General features: G+C 35.7%; 5 non-coding genes across 5 annotated transcripts; 3 read left to right on the top strand and 2 right to left on the bottom strand.

Annotated features, from left to right (window-relative positions):
• Positions 1-2,788: 2,788 nt before the first annotated feature.
• On the top strand, positions 2,789-2,860 carry TRNAE-UUC. The gene has a single exon. It is a non-coding gene; the product is annotated as a tRNA-Glu (tRNA).
• Positions 2,861-3,774: 914 nt separating this feature from the next.
• Positions 3,775-3,846, top strand: TRNAE-UUC. The gene has a single exon. It is a non-coding gene; the product is annotated as a tRNA-Glu (tRNA).
• A 4,927-nt stretch (positions 3,847-8,773) lies between these two features.
• TRNAE-UUC lies at positions 8,774-8,845 on the bottom strand. Its single transcript has one exon. It is a non-coding gene; the product is annotated as a tRNA-Glu (tRNA).
• A 3,243-nt stretch (positions 8,846-12,088) lies between these two features.
• Positions 12,089-12,160, top strand: TRNAE-UUC. Its single transcript has one exon. It is a non-coding gene; the product is annotated as a tRNA-Glu (tRNA).
• A 2,958-nt stretch (positions 12,161-15,118) lies between these two features.
• TRNAE-UUC lies at positions 15,119-15,190 on the bottom strand. Its single transcript has one exon. It is a non-coding gene; the product is annotated as a tRNA-Glu (tRNA).
• Positions 15,191-20,983: the final 5,793 nt, after the last annotated feature.

The raw sequence follows: 20,983 nt of genomic DNA, 5'->3' as shown, positions 1-20,983 counted from the left end.
CAACATTCAAGTTCGACCTTATTACCTGCGGACGACAAAAACTACACCTGACCAGGAATCACGTGACTCCACAGTCCTGCGCATGTGTATTGAGAAAAGCCTGCATGGCGATGGAACCAATTGATTCGATTTCTAAAATCAGTGCGTGCAGCGCAGTTTCTCGAACAGATCGAGACAAATTGGATGGGGGCAGCCAAAAGATGACTTGATGGAACCTGTGTTTTCTGTATCTTTTTTTTTCTCTGGTAGGGATAATTGCATAGAAACTGTATAAATCAGCAAGCCTAACCATTAACCTGATTGTTTGGAGATAAAAAAAGGCTTTTAGACTCGCTGACTAAGTCCTGACAAGGCAAAATCTTTTCGAACAATCTGACTATTGTCTTGAGCGAGAGCAGATACCCTAGACCCTACTTGATGGATCATAGAACGCCATCTTGTGACTAATGGCATAAGGTTTTTCGTGAAACAATGACTAGCTGTATATTGAGACCTTTTGAATGGTAAAACAGAAAATGCAAAATAACGGGTGCCAACTCCCTAAATTCCCATCTAAAACCTAAGAACATCTACATCTGATGCACTCACACTAAGATTCCAAATTGAAAGTTAAGAAAGAGAAATTACGTGAAAACATGTCCGCCAAAATTCAGTTCTTCGTATTTGAACTAAGCTTATATGTGTGAATTGATATACGTGTCTTAAGTCTACTACGAAGTTTCTTTCCTTCCGATACCATGAACGGATTAACATCAGTGGTGGAGAAAAATGCTCTTTTATACTTCCCGTTTCTAGCTTTTAGATAGCTTTTACAACGAAATCTGAATGATTTAGGCTAGAGGATAGATCTGTTATTTTTCAAATACGCCCTAAGTGTTAGGGTCAATCATGTTAATTGAACGGGTAACATAACCGTGATTTCAGATGTCGTTCACAAATGTCGGTGAATTGAAATGATCATACCAGTATTGTTTACATCGTTTCAAACGGCCTACAACCCCGACAAATTCTGAATTCAACATGGAAGAATTAATCTCATACTCTTTTCCAAACGAAAAACAAGTATTTTCGGTACTTATCTTTTCAATCTTATGGTTTGTTTCCTCCCTGAAGAGCATCTCCGCTTCTCTGAGAACACTGGAACTTTCCGTTATAGATTAAATTTGGTGAGTTCTTCGATTTTTCCACACCCGTCTTCGTTGTGATCGAATTGGCGCTGGCAGCCCATTTTCGTAAATGATTTAGAGGTTGTCTTATAGCACCCTTCACTGCAGCGTCGAGCTGCATGCTGGATTCTTCAGATAAATCGCTTTTCAGCTTTTCCAATTTAGAACCTAGTACTATAGCATGGAAGTCCAGATTCACCAACGATTCATTTGGGTTGGAGTTACTGCACTCGGGTTGTGCATTTGTATCCATAATGTAGTTGAGAGCGAAAAAAATATGCTACTTCCCTGTATGGTGTGATGACCGCGAATGAAAGCTAACCCGAAATCTCCCTTCCACCCAACATAGCAACAATAGCATGTTGCGTAATCACATGCAATTCAACATTCCTCCTCAAATGAGATAACAATTCTCTTTCTATACAATGCTAAGAGAATTTTACATTCTTGAATCTCGAGATTAATCGCGAAGAGGGCTGATCGGGCTAAAATCTCGAGATTGAGCAAACTCGAGATGGTGCAGCACCGCCTTTAGGGACGCAATTCTCGATGCATAGCGTGCGAAGTTTCATGAACAAAACAATTGTATATTGTTTATGTTTGGGATTAACACCATGTACACACGGGGGGTTCAGAAAAACATGACAAGCAAAAATAAAATTTGAATAAACAAATACATCAATTTTTTCTCATAGTTTATGACGTAATATTAAAAAATAAAGTCATCATCATCTCTGATATGCACTATAAAGAACTACTTTATTAGTAGTAGTATTATCATCACCATCATCATTTTCATCATCATCAACATCGTTTTTCATCCTGATGTGGTTGGTAGCAAGTTTTTTTTGTAAGTCGATATAATAGTAATCCATTTTTTTCATAATTATGTTTCGGTTGTCATAATTATTTTCAAGCATTTTTTCTTGCAATGACTAGGTGATTTTATGTTCAGTGGCATAAATATTTCAGATTTATTGTCAAAATGTCTTTATATTATTTATGTTAACATAAATACTGCTATGAAGAGGAAAAATCAAATCAAATATTTCACCCTTTCTCTTTCTTCCCTTTTTCTCATTTTCTTGGTCGTGATATGTAAGTTTGGGGGTCCCCGGTCCCAATTAAACCACCCCATCTATATATATGCCAGGGGTGAGTTGACTTGTTATGATTGTATTTATTTGATTTATATTTTGCTGAAAATGAAATAAATGAAATGAAATAAAACATGAAAGGGAGGGGCACAACATTTTGACAGCATAAGGGTCACCACGACTACCCATTCAAAATATTCCGATTCTGAGCCCTGAGCCCGGTCATCAAAATTAAGTGTGTGGGGAACTCGATCTGCACCCCCCCCCCTGATAAAATAAAATAATAAGATAAAATCTAAAATGTGATGGATTTTAACACAGTTTTCATAAAATCATACCATAGAGCCATTACAGAATAGCTCCATGATCATACCCCTTTCCCTTTGTTTCCCTTTGCGTTCAGCCGAAATCTTCCCGTTCAAGGGGCTCGGAATCTTCGTTACAAGAAAAAAAAACACATCAAAGAAACCTGAAAAAACACACACACGCTAAAATATCGTCGACAATTTTAACGCGACGAGGCAATCCCGTGTGGTCTAGTGGTTAGGATTCGTGGTTTTCACCCACGCGGCCCGGGTTCGATTCCCGGCACGGGAGGCTTTATTTTGTTCTTTAAAACCATTTCTTACAGGGGAAGTCCACCCAATGCAACAAAAGGTTTATTCGAATAAAAAGGAGAAAAAAATAAATTTCTATCTAAATCGGATGTAAATAAAAAAAAAGTTTTGATACTTAAAGAATCCTCGCTTATTTTTCACATAACAGTGACAATTCAGTGATAAAAAATATTATGCAAAATGAGAGTCCGGCCAAGGCATCCTCACATATATTTTGTTTCTTATGGTTTGAAATTTGAAATATGATTATCATGTAAAACAAAATTTTATTCCTCTCTGAACATGCGGAATATCCATTGTCTTAGAGGATCATGTTTGTCAAACCTGTAAAAATTGTGTGATATTCAAACCATAAAATAATCAAAATAATTAATAGTGGTGTATGACGTCATCGCCTCTCTCATCATTTTGCATACACTGAGTTGTGCATCTATAACTGAAAAGTAATGTGAAATGTGAAATTCCACAACTTTATTATTTTAAATTTGATTTTGATGAAATTTTCAGCGTTATGCATAACTGCTTGTTTGAAATCAATTTTAAACGAGGTGTTCTTGACCTTTTTCAATTCAATTCAATTCAATTCAAATTTATTTTCATTCTTCAAAATGATACAAATAAGTACAAGATAGATTGATTCAATTTGAATAAACAATAGCTTGAACAAAATTCAATATTGGAAAAAAAATACATATTTGAAATTAAGATTCAAATCAATATTTTTCTGAGGTAGATTTGACCTTTAAATTCAGATTACAATAAATATTGTTACTTCGATTGTTACCATTTCATGTCAATAGTATTTGTTTCATCTTTTCTTTAAACGAAAAAAAAAATAAATTAAAAAAAACCACTTTAAAATATCGTCCACGATCTCTACTCTATACATGCAAGTCCCGTGTGGTCTAGTGGTTAGGATTCGTGGTTTTCACCCACGCGGCCCGGGTTCGATTCCCGGCACGGGAGGCTCTAATATATTTTGTTTACACTGATTTTAATTTGTCTCAACGATGACTCCTCTTTCATGAAAAAATCATTTCGTTTAAACTTTTCCCTCAACGAATCAATTTTCATAGGCCTAAACGATTTTGTACACAATCGAACAAAATGTGGTGAGACCAATGGCATACAGCATAGCCCTTATGAGTGTGTAAAACACTCTTAATTTATTCAATGTATCGAGTGTTAGTGGTACAACAAAATGATGAATCATCACATACTTGATATTCTGAAACAATAGTTATAACAGATTTATTATAACAAAATCGGATGAACCCAATATTGACCTCTAATCATACGAGTGGTGGTCTGGGTTTTAGAGGTAGGTCTATACACCTGATGATTAAGGTTGTTGTTGATGTTTTGTTTTGTTTTGTTGTGTCTTTGTGTCTTTTTTGTCTCTGCTCACCTTTAAATATTAATTTCCTTTATTACAATTATTTTTTTATATCTTTATTTCATTATCTATTTTGTATTGCTGCTTGCTTTTGGCCCATATAGATTTAAGTGTTATATTTTTTTTCTTCTTGAGTTGTCTACACTTTACAAGCTTTGCTTTTTAGTGGGCCGCTCCATTTTTCCAACATAACTTGCATATTGTTATTATCAAATTGGAAATATTATCTTCTGTATCAGGTGTATGTTCCTTATATTTGGTTTATTTGAATATTTATGTCATTTATATTTTCTGATGTTTTTTTATATATTTGTAATTATTGCATTATAAATTTTGTTGGAAAAATGAATAAATAAATGAAATGAAAGGTGGGAAGTAAGATTGATCCTTTATCTCAGCTTGCTTTCCCTGTATGATGTATATGTTATCTGTCTACAGACATGCTAATTAGCCAGCTGTACCAGTATAAGTTAAGTGTGAAGAGTAAAGTCCTTTTATAGAAAAGAACAGCTTTACTTTATGAGTTGAGCCATGGACCATGGTTGAGCTAAAGCTTAGGCTGCACCAAGTATTGTGTTCTAAATCCTAGTATTATAGCTTTTATTCCCTAAGTATTCAGTATACAGTGTTACTTATAAGTAGTTCATTGTTATATACTGTACAAAATGTTTACAGGTTTTCTTTAACTTAAACTGAAATTAAATGGATATTTTACTACTACATTGTATTTGCCTAATACACAGCAAAAACTGTGGTGTTAACCGGTGTACATAGTGGACCACACCAGTTGTTTTACACCGGTGTTAAATTAGTGGTGTTAGTTTTACACCCATAGGTGTTATTACAACACCTTTGGTTGTTACATTTACACTCTTTGGTGTTATGTTCAATCTTTAGGGCACTAGGGTGTAATTTTAACACCTCAGGGTGTGGTCCTCTATTAACACCAACTAGTGTCAGTTTAAACACCACAGTTTTTACAGTGTACATTAACAGTTTCAAGAATCTACACGCAAATTGCTTTCATCTTATTTTGTTCAATATTTTGTTCGATTATGGCGCGATAGCTCAGTCGGTAGAGCGGAGGTTTCGGATTCCGGTGACCCGGGTTCGATTCCCATGAGTGGTGCGCTAGTGCAAGAGCATTTATCCTCATTACCACACAGCAAAAACTGTGGTGTTAACCGGTGTACATAGAGGACCACACCAGTTATTTTACACCGGTGTTGAATTGGTGGTGCTAGTTTTACACCTATAGGTGTTATTACAACACCTATTGTTGTTATATTTACACTCTTTGGCGTTACGTTTAATCTCAAGGGTATAATTTTAACACCTCAGGGTGTGGTCCTCTATTAACACCAATTGGTGTCAGTTTTAACACCGCAGTTTTTACAGTGCAGGTCCCTCAAAAAGGACCTTAAGCCGTTGGTCCCCTGGTTGCGTGCTCGCAGGCATTCGTGCTTTCTTAGCATTCAGGTAAAAAAAACCTCGGTATGACATATCAATTTTGATGTTGTTGTTAGTATTAATCTGGTGAATTCTTTACTCCTCCATTTTTCATCCCTCTGCAGAATAGCGCATTATATAGGCACTTGGGGTTCAGGTTGGGGCCATTGACCCCCAAATTTTTCACGACCGAGATAAAGAGGGAGAAATATATTATTTTCTGATTATTATGTGTAAATCTATCACCAAATTTGATTTTCGTATTAATTTTTTTCAGAAATATTGCCCAAAAGACCTACTCCATGTTTGGCCGGTCAAGATTTGGTGCTTATTACTGTTATAAATACTTTAGTTCTCTCATTATACGCAAAATATTTTATTTTTATCTCATGAAAGGTGTTTTAATTTGATGTTCGGATCTCTCTACCTGTTGTGCAATGCCGTTGCAATGTTGCTTCCTCGTTTTAAGGGGACTTTTCCCCATGCTATGTTTCCTTGGAGAAAGTGCTGATTGTGACACCCTTCTGCCTTTTGAGGAAGCCAAGCACGTATTTCCTTATCAGGGACTGCACATTTTGTCGACACCCGCGTTGACTACGATCCATTTTGATCCCTTCCCACTTGGTCTACTCATGTAGTTTGTCTACTATCCATTTGGTCCTTTCCCACTTGGTCTAATCATCCATGACCTATTATTTTGTCTACTATCCATTTGGTCTCCCCCACTTGGTCTAATCGATGCATGTATCTTGTCTAGTACCCATTGTGCCCCTTCCCACTTGGTCTATATCATACATGTAGTTTGTCTACTATCCATTTGGTCCTTTCCCACTTGGTCTAATCATCCATGACCTATTATTTTGTCTACTATCCATTTGGTCTCCCCCACTTGGTCTAATCGATGCATGTATCTTGTCTAGTACCCATTGTGCCCCTTCCCACTTGGTCTATATCATACATGTAGTTTGTCTACTATCCATTTGGTCTCCCCACTTGGTCTAATCGATGCATGTATCTTGTCTAGTACCCATTGTGCCCCTTCCCACTTGGTCTATATCATACATGTAGTTTGTCTACTATCCATTTGGTCCTCTCCCACTTGGTCTAATCATCCATGACCTATTATTTTGTCTACTATCCATTTGGTCTCCCCCACTTGGTCTAATCGATGCATGTATCTTGTCTAGTACCCATTGTGCCCCTTCCCACTTGGTCTATATCATACATGTAGTTTGTCTACTATCCATTTGGTCCTTTCCCACTTGGTCTAATCGATGCATGTATCTTGTCTAGTACCCATTGTGCCCCTTCCCACTTGGTCTATATCATACATGTAGTTTGTCTACTATCCATTTGGTCCTTTCCCACTTGGTCTAATCATACATGCAGTTTATCTACTATTCATTTGGTCTTATCATGGACTAATGGGTCCATAGTCTTATCTTATTCAATTCAATTCTTTATTTCATTTCCATTCAATAATCAGGGGCCCGTTGCAGAAAGAGTTGCAATCAATTGCAACTCTAAACATCATGCGCAACTTGATTTTCAACCAATCAACAGCGCGCATTTGGAACTTGCGATTGATTTTTTGACTTGCGTTTAAACGCAACTCTTTCTGCAACGGGTCTCAGAAGTGAATCAGAAGGAGTGAACAGATTGTCACTTTAAAGAAAAGCATTATAATAGAGCATTATGGAAATGGTTGATGAGTGGCCCACTAAAAGCAATGCATGTGAAGGGTATGTATCCCCTTGAATTTTTTTAAATCATCACTTTATTCAATATTCAAAATCAAACAAAGGAACATAGGTGAATATACAATATAACAAGGAAATAAGCCCAGGTCATGAACTAATAAATTACACGCAGGGCAACATATGTAAATTACAAAGAAAACGAATCACAATATAGACAACAATAGAAAAAAAAAATCTTACCAAAATATAAAAGATCAAGTTTTGAGCAGAAAAATATATATATCTCATAAGTTGTGTATATAACAAATGCTAGATTAGATAATAGATAACCTTTGAATTTAATTTATTGCCTGAGTTAGATATCCACTCGATCTATTGCCCCTTTTGTCTAAATGATAAACCGTTCATGAATCAAATTTTCATTTGAAAAAGTGCTAAATAATAACGAAATGGGGAAATTAGACCAGTACTGAATTAGACCAACTCAGGGTGTTAGACTCAGAGAAAGACTAATGATGGGTTATAGAACAAGTGAAAAGTGTAGACCAAACAGCAGTAAGACCAAATGTGTGTAGCCCATGTGGTAATAGACAATCTGAGAAATATTCGACTGCGTGTACATCAAATAAATTTTATACGAACTGCATTTCCTCGTTGAAGAGGCCGAACGTACATTTCAAGACTATGGTGCAATACAGATTTCTAGAGGTGCACGCCCTCGATAAGTGCAAATTAAATACACAAGAGTAGTTTTTACTCCTACCATGTAGGAAAAGTGTTATTTGTGTTCTAATGTGACCTGAAAAATGCAAGGCAAACAAAAACCTGTGCTATTTCTTTTTTAATTAGACCAACTTGTACATATCAGATTGTATGTCTAAATGGAAACTGCAAGAATAACTTGTTTTTTTTATATAATATTCATTTCCAACAATACTGAAAAATAGCACATTTTCAAATTTGAAAATTATGAAAATCAGTTTCCATAATTTCACATTTTAGGCTTACATAATGACAAAGAAAACAACATGGGATAACCTAAATCTAAGAGTGGACCGTCCCAAACATAAAATTAATGTAAACATTTTCACAATTCTAAATAATTATTAAAGAAAGTGTAATCTATTCATATGGTTATAATATTTCCATTATCATATTGATATCAGTCTATTCCCTGTTATAACTGAGTGGTCTACTTGCAGCATGATAGTGACCTATAGTAAAATTGTCAGTAAAAAGTAATGTAGAATTGGATTATCCATGTAGACGCTCATCTGATTCTATATTTCTCACTTTTATTTCAATTTCACTGAGGCAAGTATACTAGTAACAATAAAAAAAAAGAGGTCTCCCGTGCCGGGAATCGAACCCGGGCCGCGTGGGTGAAAACCACGAATCCTAACCACTAGACCACACGGGATTGCCTTGTGTGCAGTGATGCATTATTAAACATGATAGCTCAGATCGTGTCTATACAATGAATCGCATGAGTCGGCTTCGATGAAGTGACGTTTACAAGGTGGGGGGAAGAGGGGTAGTCTGCATACACAGACCCTTGGTTTTCGCCATTCACATAGTGCATACTCCAGAGTCTGAATTAGTGAGACTAGATTCACTATGTATATCGGCTGGCTCTCTTATTTGACAAATGCAGTCTTTGGCATCTAACTTCTAAGTCTTATTCTAGTCTAGGCATATGTTATTGATTGAAAGTGTCATATTACGAGTCTATGCTCGCAGACTAGGGAAAAGAGTATCATGAAGAGATATAGCCCCGAGAATTTGTCAAACGGGGGAGGGTCGAGGGAGAAGAACGATGAATTTAAAGAGAAATGTCAGTAGTTGCACTAAACACTGATTTCATGAGAAATTCTGTAAAACCAGGCTTAATTGTCAGAATATCACCGAGGATCTAGATCTGGTACAGTTACATAAACTGAACTTTGTGAAATCTTGAAATCTACGCTAAAAAATGTTCAAACTGAAAATTACCAACACAGATAGGCACACGTGGGACAGTGTATTAATATTGCTGGAATAAAGACCCGACGGAAGTGACCGAATCCGCGCTTATTTTGCTCATTTCTCAGCAATTACACAATTTCTTCCAGAATCCTTTGGCACATATTTTTTATTCATACAAACAGACACTTGGGTGGTCATTATATTAGATTCTATCAAAAGTCATTTTGAGATTGTTACCAAAACTGGAATTTATCTTTAAGACCGACAGGATTATGTCGCCGATTGTCGCGATAGGCCAATATCCATAGATTGAGATAAATATTGGTTATGATGAAGGGTAATAGAATTCAACCATTAATGAGAGGAATGGTTTGCTTGATAAAATATCATACTGATATACATTTAAAATGTGAGAAAGAAATCTATCAGTACTTCAAGTGTAGTAGAATAATATCAGTTGGCCTACTTCAAGTGTAATGTAAAAAGACTCTTCAAGTGTTAAATTATATGATGGGATATAAAGCCCCCCCCCCCCATTCAAAGTGTATATACATGATCATATTATGTAATAGATATCCCTGGAAACGCGAAGTAATTCAAAATAAAAAGAAGGTAGAATGAAATCACCAACAATGCACATTTCAATCGATGTTGAAATCTATTGAAGCTGATATTTATAACAATGACATCATCTGATAAATGGATTGCACCGCGTTACGTAGTCGTTGGTAAGCAGACTCGTGTTCTAAAATCAGACACTGTATTTTGAAATATAAATATAATACTTTCTGAATGTTGGGTACTGTGTTGTAAGGAATCCGGAATTAAGAAGTAGCATCACGAAATAAACAGCCCTTCCAGTGGCTTAAAAAAATCGAGGGCAATTGGTTATGGTTCAGCTGTCAAATTCGGAATTTTGCATAATGTCTGATAGAGTAGACTATAATTCTCGTGGGCGTATGCGGAAGTAAACAAACAGACTGAGCAGAGAGCATACAACATTTTCGTGTCGTAAAAAGCATACAACGGCAAGCCTATATAAAGGCAGGCAAATCAATTTTACAGCAGACAGCAATCGAAGCGCTCTTGTGCCGTGCGTTTCAGGGGATCCAGCCTGCTGCCGAGAAACTCATCTTTCGTGATGGAGGTCTCTGCGTGGGTGCTGTTTCACAAAATCGCTTACTTCGCTACTGATGAATCGTTTCTACGAGATCGGTAACGTTAGTGCCGTGCCCTACCCGGGGGTGGAGGGCACGTTTTTCTTCTTGGGGGTCATCAACATGGGAAGAAACGGCGCTAAAAACTTCGGCTCTCGGGGATTGAATTCACCAAAGCGGCCTCGCTGTCACCCACTCGGTGCTCGTAGGTTGGTGAAGGAGGTCCCCGGGGCCACCAGGCCTAGGCTCCGCTCAGGCTGGAGGTATACGTCGGGTGTAGGGTTCGAAACCATCGGCGAGATTTCGTGTCTCGTTTGTTGGTGCGGATTCTTTTCCCGCGATTAATGTACTCCAGTCTTGTGGATAGGCATGGTGGCAAAACTGTCATCGAAGACTTTCAACGTTTGCCAACGGTCACCAGCCAGCAAATATAGGGTCTGCATGCAGGAATATCTTATACAGGATTTTTCTTTGTTTAATCTCCCCAATTTCCCCAAAGGATAAAGAAATGTAATGCATTTCCTTTAACGGGGTGGCATTTTAGTTTGAAAATACCATAATTTCATATTTTTTTTCATGATTCTTTCTTTAACTGGATTCTTATCTGTGAGTAGGTTTTTAGTTTGCATCGTATTCCGGTTGCGGCAGGGTTTTGAAAATCAGTTAAATTCAATTCTTTATTCCATTTCCATTCAAAACATAATAGTACAAAGTAATATAAATCAGATACAATTTTACAGATGAACATTTTTATACTTCGTTTAAAAAAGTATGAAATAGTTATTGAGCGTAAATGGAAATGAGGGGTCCACTGAAAGCAAAGTTTGTATAGTGTGGATCCCCTTAAAAAATGAAAGGTTCCGAGGGGCCATATAATTTGCTTTATATGTATTTTTTTAATCCTGTTGTTTTTGTACGGTTGATTTATTTCATTGACACGTGTATATAACCGTATATAAAGGAGCACTATTCGAATTATCCTGTTGATACAAACAATCCTTTTCACCATCTTGAACAGTAGGCCCTACTGGTTTCTTTTAGGGAAAAAGAGAGTGAAAAATAGTGCCGCTAAGGAAAATACATTTTTCTTTATAAAGACATGAATATTGATAGAGTAGGCCTATGACTAATTTCCTCATCAATCAATTTTTGTTCTTTCCCAACTAAACCCCTTTATTTCGAGGTAAGAGTTCAAACCCTCCTTAATCTGTTAGTCAAAAACGTTAGGCCGGCCGTCATAACTATTTTGGGGCATTCTTTTTTTCAATATCAATCTAAGCGTTTTTACTCATTCCCAAATCTAAATGTATAAACTTGAGCTATTGGTTGAATGCTTGAAAATTATTTCACAAAAAATGTGAAAATTATTTTTTTTTCCATTGGTCTCTCACTCTCGCGCCTAAAAGCTGGGGGGGGGGGGGGTGGGCACGCAATAGATTTACCTAACTTTACTTTTCTGAAGGATTATTATGCAATATCTTTGTCAATGGATAAAATTAAAACATTAACAATTCACTTCTAATTGCCTTATATCATGGTAATCCCGTGTGGTCTAGTGGTTAGGATTCGTGGTTTTCACCCACGCGGCCCGGGTTCGATTCCCGGCACGGGAGGTTTTTCATTTTGGGGGCTAAAAAAAAACTATCTGATATTGACTTTTTTTGGGGGGGTATGTGAATATTATTTTTTACTAGATCTCTATTTTTTTTAATCTTTGGGCGGAGAAGAATTCAATTCGATATTGATTTGATGCCGTGCAGACTATATGAACAAAGGCCATGATGCCAGTGTTGTAATCAATAAAGGCTCAAACCTCCAAGGCCAAGGCTTCAATAACCAAGGCATGGAAACCCAAGGCCTGAAAACCTCAAGGCTAAGGCCAAGGCATTAACAATGGGACAACAATTCTTAGGCGGCAGACATGACGCACAAGACAAAGTGTAAAAAGTGTACAAAGTGACCCTTGTACATAAATGAAAATAATTTCATGATAGATTTAGACATGTTATTAAAATAATGATATAGTTACCTTTGTTCATTTAATTATTTTTCTAGGCGATTTACATTGCATTGATTATTATTACCAAGGTGATCTGATCCTGGCATGACCAATCTCAACATAATTATGTCTTTCTCTACTCCCTGAGACAGGAGAGGCAGAACATATTTTTGTTTGGGGGAGGGGTCAAAGCTAAAAAATAGCATTTAGTGCAAACAGATATTTTCAAATGAGATTAACAACTGCATGAAGAAGTTGTGTGTTTTGTAGAATTTCAGTTCAGCAAAGCCTTTTTAGGTGATTTCTAATTGATAGGACAGATATTTTGACTTAGGCTTTACTTTTCTGCAAGAAAGCATATCGAGCAAGCGGTTTTGAAAAAACAAATCAATTCTGAAGTTGTAAAACTCGATTTTTGGTCAATTATTGCGATAATCACTGTTAAAAGGGCAGCCTTGCGAGATGTTGCCAGCACAAATCACAAGCTCAAACTTAGTTGTTATTGTAATCATGAAAAAGATGTGCATCTTACTAAAGAATTGAGCGTGAGCTTAAATTTTTAGTGACCAGAAAGGAAGCTGTTCTTGACTACATTCAGTGACTCATAAATAGGATACTTATTTCACCAATCAAATTATGCGAGCGCTAAGCGCGAGCTCCAAAATTTACAAATTTGATAATTCCAACCTGAAAACTGGACATTCATAGCGTTTTTTGTGTGTGAACGGGAACAGAAAGAGAACCTTACTTAACAATAATTTATGCGTCCGAGCGCGATCCAAAAATTTGGTGATTTTGTAACCTAAAATGTATCATGTTTTACTATAAAAAAATGTATTTCTTTTTTAAAAAGGGCATATTTAATTTGGGGAAAAAAGGTATTTTTTATTTTGGAAAATAGGCATTTTTTTCCTACAGAGACTTTTTCGGGGGGGGGGGGCAAGAGAGCACAAAGCACAAGTTGAAATGTTCAAATGCTGACCTGAAAACGAGTCATTTTTAGGAATCTTGTCAGTATTGTTTGTTTATTTCCTTGAAACTAGTGAAATGAAATTCACTGTCAAACCATATGATTAAAAATAAGTAGCTTTTTTTATTATTTTGTTTTGTCAATCTGAGACACTAGACCCAAAACAAAATATAAACAATTCAATTAGATGTACTGTCAATCAACATATTAACTGATTTTGCAGTATTTTCTGCCAAACCAGCCCCCCCCCCCCCTTCTCCTCTCTATCTCTCTTCCCATTCCTCTTTCTCGCCTGTTTAATAAATAACAGGATCCCCCCCGAAAAAAAAAAGAGCGAGACAAGAAGTTCCACCACCAAGAATAAACATATAAAAGGAAATTGATATCATTTTCTGAACATATTGTCACAATATATCACAAAATTAGCTTTTCTAATAGTAGTGAAAAATTGTGCTCGCTTCAATCGCTTTCAACTTTTTGGGGCAGAAATTTTGCTCTAGATGCCATGCTTAGCCCCTCAAAATTTTGGCTCATCATGCCATTGACATATCCTATTTGGAAATGACAAAATTGAAGATTGTGTTCAAGTTTACCAAATCTTTTCAGATAATCATTAAGACTTAAAACATTCTTGTTGGTCAAAGAAAATAATACAAGGAAAATCCTAATGGAATAGAAATCAACCTTGTTATCATTCTTTAGAGTTAGCTATTTTTAAAGTCTGAAAATTGTCGAAATTGCAGTCGGATCTGTTACAATTATTCCTGTCATAAAATCACTATAATCTTTATCATAATCATTATTATCATTATTATTAATATTGTCATTATCATCATTAGTCATGATATTACCAATAAATAATGTTATTTTCATCACTTCTCTTTATTATATAATTATGTGATGATAATTCTTGATAATGGTGATAATCACAATTGATGGCTCTGCTAGTATATACAGCTGCTACTACTGCTGACTGGTAGTATTGACCATTTGTGTCATTAGATATACAGAACAATTTAAACATTTATACTTACTTTTATAAAAGCAAATAAAAGTACAAAATACAAAATGCCTTGAAAAAGCCTTGAAAATGCCTTGAAATTTCAAGGCTCAAAATCCTCAAGGCCAAGGCCCTCTTAAGGCCAAGGCTTTGAAAAAGTAGGCCTTAAGGCGCCTTAAGGCCAAGGCCGAGCATCAAGGCACTACAACACTGCATGATGCCCATTGTACATTGAAACAAAGGAGAGATTTGAACCTGATTTTCCCTTTCATAGATTTGAATAGGCCTAAATAAATATAAATTTGAAATAAACTTTTTTTTTTGGGGGGGGGCATCGATTGTTTTCTTGACATGGTCTTAAAAACACTGTCTGCAAAATGCAACAGGCATGCACCGTAGACACGCGTATCCCACAAAATGGGGGGAAATACTTGGAACGCCTATCGAGGCCTATATAGCTGCTGGAATCCAGGGGATTTTTAAAATGATTTGCTTTATAACAGAAAACAAAACAATTCCTCTGTGCGAAGATTCACTTTTTTACGGTCGGTCCGTACACCCCCCCCCCCTCGAAAGATAATAAAGAACAAAAAGTGCATGAACTCCCGTGCCGGGAATCGAACCCGGGCCGCGTGGGTGAAAACCACGAATCCTAACCACTAGACCACACGGGATTGCCGTGTAGATGGTGATGAGCACGGACAATTTTTTGTGTGTCCTTTATGTCAATCCACACGTACTGATATATGGGTAAATGCAAGGCTAGGAAAGAAGTCTGAAATCCAAGCGTTAAAGGTCAAGTCCACCTCAGAAAAATGTTGATTTTAATCAATAGAGAAAAATCAGACAAGCATAATGCTAAAAATTCATCAAAATCAGATGTCAAATAAGAAAGTTATGACATTTTAAAGTCTCGCTTATCTAATATGCACAATAAATTAGTCACATGCAAACCAGAGAATCGATATAGGCCCTCACTCACTATTTCTTTTGTTTATAAATTATTTCAGTTTTTGCAGACTTTGACGAGGATCAACTTGAATGAACCATTAATGTTAAATGGTAATTCAACATGTTCAGGGAGACATAAAACTTTGTTTCACAGGACAATGAAGAGAAAATTAGAATATTTCATATTTCATGTAATAAAATGCAAAAGAAATAGTGATGTCATCAGTTCCCTCATTTGCATACCGACCAGGATGTGCATAATTATAACTGTTTTGTGAAATTAAGCGAAAATTTAAAATGTCATAAATTTTTTATTTTACATCCGATTATAATGAAATTTTCAGTGTTGTGCTTGTTGGATTTTTCTCCTTTTATTCAAATCAACTTTTTGTTGGGGTGGACTTGTCCTTTAACTGTGACGGAGAAGTATGATAACGATAAGTTTGTTTTAATAAAAGCAGGAAAAAAATCGAGAAAAATGTGTAATAGTTTGATAAAAATCAATCAAAGAACAATAGGGATCTGATGAATTCTTCTAATCTCAATGGCCCATATTCTGAAGTCGGTTTAAACTTAAACTCGGGTTTTAAGTTGTGGTTTAACTATGGAGGGCCAATTGGGGCACAAATCCTTAACACTACAAATCCACTTTATTAAGTAATTTGATACTCAAATTGTTCATAATTGTTTGGAAATTATAACTGAAGTATTTTTATTCATTATGAAAGCAAAAGGTTACAAAGGGGTAAACACAGAAAATATACAATATAAACAAAATTTTTTAAGCTTTGGCTTCCCATATTTTTAGCACAGAGTAAGACCATGGTCTAAATTAAACCCGACTTCAGAGATCGGGCCCAATGTGTGACGTCATGTGAGAGCAGCTTCATTTTTGTAACAAATTCAAGAATTTTTTTTTAAGGGTCGGATTTCGAAGAAATATGGTCAATTTGAGGAACGCCAAAGAATGATTTCAAAATAATGTTCATAACTTTTACTTTCATCAACCGACTTTGATGGACTCCATTTTAATTGCTTCCTCTATGTCCTCTGTGTCATGATTTGTACAGTGTATCATTTTAACTCAACTCTTGGAAACGAGAGTTGAGCCAGTAGAGACACTTAACAACGGTCAAGTCTTATGCAACTCGGGACTGATTACAATCGAATGTCATTATCACCCTGACCAAAATTTAATTGTAAAATAGCAGAATAGAATATTTTAAAAATATTGGTGAGGTTTTGAGGGAAATCCATTATAGAATAATAAAGTTATCTGAATGTCATTTTTTGGTTTGTGACGTCATATGCGAGCAGCTTTCCCATAACATAATCGTATGGCAAAAAAAGAATCATTAAATTATAATTTTCTCAGAATAAAAAATATTTTAGCTTCTGTTTATTATGGACCAATCATCTCACACCGCTCCTGAAAGAATTAATTGGCCTTAACGAACTATCCAAAATGTTGGATTTATGCATTTTATATTGCATAACATATGGGGCAGCTGCTCGGATATGACGTCACAAATAAAAAAAAATTATAAACTTTCTAAACCTTTGATGGATTTTCCTCAAACCATCGATATTTTTTCTGCTATTTTTGCTACAAACATTTCGCAAGGGTGAACTTCCCCTTTAAAAAGATGAGCAACGTAACAATACCACTTGCTCATGCAGCAAATTTGTCTGAAAATAAGCGTTAACCCCCCCCCCCCCAAAAAAAAGGAGAAATAACGATGAGTGTTTTTGTTTAAGATTTCTATAGGGATTATAATAGCCTAGTAGGGATTGTGGTTAATGGGCTTACATTTGGCTAAACATTCAAGCCATTCATACACGATACGATCAAGTTAAACAGCCCACTATTGTTGGCATTCAAAATCATACGCCACACCCACAATCAAACGAATCTTTGCTTACCCTGGGCCCAGTCTTAAAAAGAGTTACGATTGATCCCGGACCATATTACAAAGAGTTACGATTGATCCCGGACCATATTACAAAGAGTTACGATTGATCCCGGACCATATTACAAAAAGTTACGATTGATCCCGGACCATATTACAAAAAGTTACGATTGATCCCGGACCATATTACAAAGAGTTACGATTGATCCGATCAACCTCACCTATATGGAAATTTATCAATGTGATAATTTTTTTCAGCAGGAAATATGCACATCGTCCTTTTAAAACAAAGAGAAACAATGTATGTATCAATATACATCATAATATCTAAAAAATATTTTGAACATGAATTTTAGAAGTTGAGGTTGCTGGCTTTCCATAGTTGTGATTGATCGAATCAATCGACTCTGTAAGACTAATGAGAAGAGGCAATCGAGATAGGAGCTTTGGCGGGTTATTTTGAGAGGATATGGGGTCAAGACGAAAGGTGACCTTTTGCCAATATTCAATTGTGCAAATTTCTTTTAATTGTATCATAGAGTTTCTCTGCACACATTTCTCCTTTTTATACTCAATTTCCTTCTTTTCTCTCTCTCTCTCTCTCCCACTACTCCCTGAAATAACCCGCAGGGAAAAGTCCCTATAAATGGGGGCCTTTATTTGAAAATAAACAAACCCCCAGAAAGGAAATCAACTTGGCAAAGCAGGAAGTGTATTTTAAAGTGTTTTCAGGTAGGCCTAGCTTAATTGCAGTGCACACATTGCCTGATGATATTTAACAGGGAAGTCACTTCAGTTTTGAAAACTGTTCTCCCATTAGGCCCTGCTATTATTATTACCCCGGCTTTAGCTGGGCTGCCTTGGTGCTCAAGCATTAAAGGAATGTCTTCCTACCGGGTACCCATTCACCTCACCTGGGTTTAGTGGAGCACAATATGGATAAATTTCTTGCTGTAGGAAATTACGCCATGGCTGGGATTCGAACCCACGACCCTCTATTTCAAAGTCAAAAGACTAATCCACTGGGCCACAAAGCTCCTCGACGCTTCTGGTGAACAAACATTCTCACCATTTTCTAAATTACAACTGTTTGGGCTTGATAATGATTCATGGATGTAACTAAAATGATAAAACTTAAAGACAGTAAATGCTGTAATTCTATACAAATATTTAATCACTTTATCTTCACCTCACAAATAAATTTCTAATCATCTTTTATCATGGTAATATTGCTGACAGTACTAAATTCTTGAAGATTCATGACCATATAGCCTTGTCATAAAAATCCAGATCAAAGTTAAACCATGCATATATTTATTCAATTCACTGTATCACTAATTGTTTTGTTTTATTTACGCCTGTTTACCTATCTCTTTCTTTTACATCATAATGAACAATGCGTGTGTATGTTCAAATGAATATAAGGGATCAGCAAATCATTACTAATATCACAATAACTAATGATGAAAATAATGAAGATGGCAATGATAAGGAATGTAATAATAACAATATTAATAATGCAGATAATAATCACCATTATCATTATTATCAGGGTCATCACCATCACCACTATTATCATTATCTTTCTTGCTTACAAAAGTATACATGTAATTATAATTATTTCTTTCAAAACTTGTAAATTACAAGAAATGATAATGTATAATACACAAGTATTTTTTCCCCTTCAAATCATGGGAAGATTTAATCATTCATGAAAATGTTATAGTTCTATTTACATACAATACAATATTACATTTATTATTCATAACACCTACATGTACATATTGAGTAGATCATAAACAAATATCTTTACTGGAAACTAGTTAATAGTTACCATAATGAACAAAGTATTGCATTAAAAAATATCTTCAAAGTAACTATCAACAATAATACTTATCAACAATGGAGGAATGAAACAATCAGAAAAGGTTAGCTGGTATGAAAACAGAATAGAGACACAAATCAATAAGTTTAAGAAAAATCAACAAATTATGAGAAAATTATGACCTTTTTAATGTTGAGATCATCAATAAGTTTAAGAAAAATCAACAAATTATGAGAAAATTATGACCTTTTTAATGTTGAGATCACTAATAATGTGGACCTCCTCCCATTGGCAATGCGACCTAGATTTCTGATATCCACTGACCTGTATCCCTCTAACTTCCCACATACAGATCAGTGTTGATGCCATTTACTTTCCTACATTTACTTCAAATTGTAATTTTATCAAGTCTATTGATAGATCTGGGTCTGGGCCCGATCTCATCAACAAGGTTAGTGATTGATCACTAATTTGAAAGAGCAATTCTGATTGGTTCCTAGTCAGTCTACTTAGCAAAATGTACATGCAACGATGATCTTGATAGGTCATATCATTTCGCAATTAATCGCTTGGTGAGATCGGGGTTAGTTGGAACGCGGGGTAAGTTGAAACATTGTAATTTTCTTCAACGCCTGTAAATAAAATTATGCAATACTGCCCTCAATTTATTGCTTTTAATAATACAACAGTTTAAAGCAATAAATTGAGGAAAGTATTGCATAACTTTATTTTACAGGCGTTAAAAAAAATTACAATGTTTCAACTTACCCCGCGTTCCAACTAACCCCGATCTCCCCTAACCTTCCAGTTAAGGGACCCAGGTATCTTTTCATGATATCGGGAGAACATGTATTAGAGGTTTCACAAAATATATCATGGACAAAGAGTTTGCACTATGATCAGAATGAGCAAACGTGTGTGGGTATATTTTCAGTGTACTAACGGGAGAGTTGCAGTTCTGTGACATCACAAATCTTGGTCACATTGCCAAAGTGAGGATGTCCATAACACATAGTGATCTAGAAAATCAAATGCTCATAGCTTTCTTATTACTTGTCAAATTGTTCTCAAACTTTCACTGAACTTGATCTGTGATTTTCTGATATCATACAAGTTAACTTGATCCTATAAGGGTTCATGATGAGAAGAATAACGCAACATACAAGATTAAGCAAATGTGACTAAAAAACAACAATAAATAATCTTGAATACAAGTTTGAAGAAGCAACAAACAATTGATAACCACATGCTAATCACTATTTAGATCTTCCATAACTATGAACTGTGAAGACAATTTCACTTATAAGCAAAAGAAGAATAGAGTAGACATATTGATTGTGAGAGCACATCATATCACAAAGAGCTGTAACCAGAGGCGAAAAAAGAATTTGAAAACAATAAGAGGGAACAATTCTTTTTTTAAACAAGTGGAATGCCTCTGGCCGTCTCACCTGCATCACGCGGTTCAATATAGCAGCAGTGCTGACTTTGAATACTACTCTAACTCACACAAGATGTTCAGTGATACATGGTTACTCTTATGTCCACTTTTTATGAACGAGACCAATAAACTTACAGAGATATGATGATGGTTATTCAACAAAAAACCCCAACATAGCCAAAGTTCATTGACCTTACATGACCTTTGACCTTGATCATGTGACCTGAAACTCGCACAGGATGTTCAGTGATACTTGATTACTCTTATGTACAAGTTTCATGAATCAGATCCATAAATTTTCAAAGTTACGATGGTAATTCAACAGATACACCCAATTCGG

This window comes from Lytechinus variegatus, chromosome 18, assembly GCF_018143015.1.
Source record: "Lytechinus variegatus isolate NC3 chromosome 18, Lvar_3.0, whole genome shotgun sequence".
NCBI classification, from domain to species: Eukaryota; Metazoa; Echinodermata; class Echinoidea; order Temnopleuroida; family Toxopneustidae; genus Lytechinus; species Lytechinus variegatus.
The sequence above is the reverse complement of the archived record's forward strand: the minus strand, read 5'-3'. Positions and strand labels throughout refer to the sequence as shown.